Genomic DNA, 3,946 nt, shown 5'->3' on the forward strand with positions numbered 1-3,946 from the left:
GCACTCCTACGGTATCCGGGAGTTACACGATCTCATGGTCTAAGGAAAAGATACTTGACATTGGAATAACTCTAGCAAACGAACTATACGATCTTGTGCTATGTTTAGGATTGGGTCTTGTCCATCACATCATTCTCCTAATGATGTGATCCCGTTATCAATGACATCCCCACGTCCATAGTCAGGAAACCATGACTATCTGTTGATCAACGAGCTAGTCAACTAGAGGCTTACTAGGGACATGTTGGTGTCTGTGTATTCACACATGTATTACGATTTCCGGATAACACAATTATAGCATGAATAAAAGACAATTATCATGAACAAGGAAATATAATAACAATCCTTTTATTATTGCCTCTAGGGCATATTTCCAACACTGGCCACCTGCGAGATCACAATTCACGTAAGGTTTACTCTCCTCCCGATATTCTCTCACCCCATCCGATCAGGGGGAGTGCTGCAGCGACGGGAAGACCTAAGCCTGCCGCCGCTGCTGTCCCCGGGCAGTGCCGGTGGCGCCCTGAAGGAATCAGGATGTCGAGGAGAACCTCTACTTCGACTACATCACCCCTGCATCAAGCCTGCACCAAGCAGGCGATCATGTCCACTGCCGTGACATCTTCCGCTCCATTTCGGTCCGACACGATCGAACCACTTACGGGGAGTAACTTCCCTCGTTGGAAGTCCCAAGTCGAATTATGTTTGGGTTGTAATGAGTTTGACTATGCCTTGAGGGAAGAAAAACCTGTGGCACCTGTGGCAGGTGTTACAGGGTATGCAGAACTAAAGAAAGACTATGATGTTAAGATGGAAAAGTGGAACAAGTCCAACCATATTGCGCTTCTCATCATGAAAGCGACAATATCGCCGGACATTTCTGAAGCACTCCCTAAGAAAGACACTGCTAAAGAATTCCTCACTGAAATGGAGGAGCAATTTAAAGGCTCCGACAAAGTGTATGCTCATGAGCTTTTTGCTAAACTTCTTCAGAAATACACTATTGACGGAAACGTTAGGCAACACATATTGAGGGTGGTAAATGCTTACATCAAACTTAAGGCTTTGGAGTGTTCTTTAAGTGAAGCCCTTCTTGTCATAATTATTCTTGAGTCTCTTCCAGAAGAGTTTGAACAATTTAAGGTCAACTATAACTCTCTAAAGGAAAAAATGGCCACTCTCTGAGATGACCGCAAGGATCGTCCAGGAGGAAGAGAGGATCATGAGGCAGAAGAAAGACCATGTTTTTCATGTTGGCTCTAACAAGAGAAAGCATGATGGGCAAGGTTTTCCCAAGCCTCAGAAAAAGCAAGTCAAGAAAGAAGGCACTAAGCCATTCAACCCTAAGGCATTCAAGGGTAAAGAAGCCGGCAGTTCTTCTTCTGCTCCTAGCAGCTCCACTGCTGGAGAAAATGCTTGTAACTTATGCAAAGAGGAGGGACACTATCAAAGGGACTGCCCAGGCTTTCTAAAATGGATGAACAAAAGAGGTATTGATGAAATTACTTTTGTAGATGAATCTTTTTATGTCAATTTTTCTATAAAGTCATGGTGGATTAATTCAGGGGCAACCACTCACGTTGCTAACTCTATGCAGGGATTCGATATGATCCAAACTATAAGAGGAGGAACAAGAAAGCTTAAGGTTGCGAACGGAGTTGAGGCCGATGTTGAAGCTGTGGGATCTCTCACGTTGGAGCTACACACTGGCCACACTCTTAGATTGAATAATGTTATTTATGTGCCTACCTTAAGTAGGAATTTGATTTTAGTTTCTCGTTTAGATGATGATATGTATGAGTGCCATTTTGGCAAGAAACAATTTGCTTTGATCAAATGTAATAAGAATGTAGGCAACGGTGTTAGACGAGGCCAACTATACATGTTATCTCTTAATAATGATTCAGTTATGCATGTGAGTGATGAAATTAATGTTGAGAAGAAATGGAAAGGAGTTAGTAATTCTTCGAAATTGTGGCATTGTCGTTTGGACCACATTTCGAGGGGGAGAATGGAATGCTTAGTTAAAAATGAAATACTCCTCCCATTAGACTTCTCAGATGCAGACAAATGTGTCGACTGCATTAAAGGAAAATTTGCAAAAACAATTAAGAAAGGAGCAGTAAGAGCCACAGGGGTTTTAGAATTAATTCACACCGACATATGTGGACCCCTTAATGTTAAGTCTGTAGATGGTTTTGATTCATTCATTACATTCACAGACGACTTTTCCCGCTATGGATATATTTATCCCATACATGACCGATCGGAAGCTTTGGAGAAACTCAAAGTCTATAAAGCGGAGGTTGAAAATCAACTGAACGTGAAAATCAAAGTTGTACGGTCTGATCGTGGGGGAGAGTATTATGGTAGGCATGCTCCTTATGGGCAGATTCCTGGACCTTTTGCCAAGTTCTTATTTGAAAATGGAATCATTGCTCAATACTCAATGCCTGGTGAACCACAACAAAATGGTGTGGCCGAGCATCGCAACCGCACCCTTATGGATATGGTGCGAAGCATGCTTAGTCACTCGAGTTTACCAGTAAGCCTTTGGATAGAGGCATTAAAGACAGTTGCACACATACTAAATCTTGCTCCAACTAAGTCAACACCGAACACACCTTACGAGATGTGGGCGGGAAAGAAACCGAGCTTGAATTACTTACGAGTGTGGGGTTGCCCTGCTGAAGCTAAAGTTTTCAATCCACAACTTAAGAAATTGGATCCAAAAGCAGTTAGTTGTTTCTTCGTTGGATACCCTCATAGGGAAAAGGGATATCGTTTTTATTGTCCAAGTCATACCACCAAGTTTGTGGAGACTAGACAAGCGGTATTTTTTGAGGATAATAAGGTCACTAAGTTAAGGGAGATCGATCTTGAGGAGAAGCGGGTTTGTGCACCATCCCCGATTATCCAAGAGATTGTTTTTCCAATACGAAGAAATGTGACAACTGATGATCCTGAATCTCATGGTTCAGTTTCTCAGTCAAATGGTGATCCAGAGACTAATAATGAAAATCCAGACACAAATGAGGACCACCAGGAAAATAATCTCTACTATCTAAAAGAAACGGAGCGTTCCGTTTCCCCTCTTACGTCGTTGTCCTTCGTCTGCCCTCCTCCCGCACATCCCTCCTCCACCAAATTTTTTCGTTTACCCTTCCACTGGTTTTTTCGTCCATGTGTCCACTCAACCGGTTCGACCCCTCCCCTCAATCCCCTCAGCTTTCTCTCCACTAACCCTATTTTCCTCCCAAAACACATCTCATTGTCTCTCTCGGGGCGGCGGCGGCGGCGGCAATACGTGATGCAGATGACAACGAGCTCTTGCAGGTCGGCACCTCTTCTCAACTATCTCTTGACGTACGCCCAGTCATCTCTTCTCCCTTTTTGCGACCATTGGCGATGGTGTCACCAGGGAACGAGGGGCGATGACGGTCGGCAGTGCGAGAGCCAATTGAGAGAGGCCTCAAACAATCGGTGGTCACCTACTCTTGTCCCGCTCTCCAGGGAACAAGACCAGTGGCAATCGAGCCAGGAAGAGTCTCCTCTCCATACCACCATCTTCTCCCATGTCCTCCACCAAGGACCTTCCAGCAACGGCGACAACTCCCTAATCCACCCTTGCAGCAAGAAGGGTCGCAGCACCGGCGACCACCGATGGGTAGCGGACAGCCCCTCTGGCTCATATGCGCCCAAGGTTTCCTAAAGCAGCAGCTCGACTGCCCATGCGATCAGGTCTAATGTAGGATGTGTTTGCTTTTTCTTTTGTTCCTTGCCTACCATAGCATCAATAGGTAATGTCTATCACAGCCAAAACTGTCCGCAAGCTTAATCTCAAACCACTTGTCATAGGCTCAAGGACAGCCCTACCCTCGGCAAGCTCCCATAGCACACAATGCGATATGTGAAAACTTTCAGTTTGGTACTTCTGTTCCTTTGG

At 44.7% G+C, this 3,946-nt stretch overlaps 1 pseudogene; it reads left to right on the forward strand.

Moving 5' to 3' along the window:
- The first annotated feature begins 390 nt into the window (after nt 1-390).
- LOC147974000 (uncharacterized) lies at nt 391-1,644 on the forward strand (annotated as a pseudogene).
- Nucleotides 1,645-3,946: the final 2,302 nt, after the last annotated feature.

Source organism: Triticum urartu, chromosome 5A (genome assembly GCF_056163025.1).
Source record: "Triticum urartu cultivar PI428250 chromosome 5A, HENAU_Tu73, whole genome shotgun sequence".
Classification (NCBI taxonomy): Eukaryota; Viridiplantae; Streptophyta; class Magnoliopsida; order Poales; family Poaceae; genus Triticum; species Triticum urartu.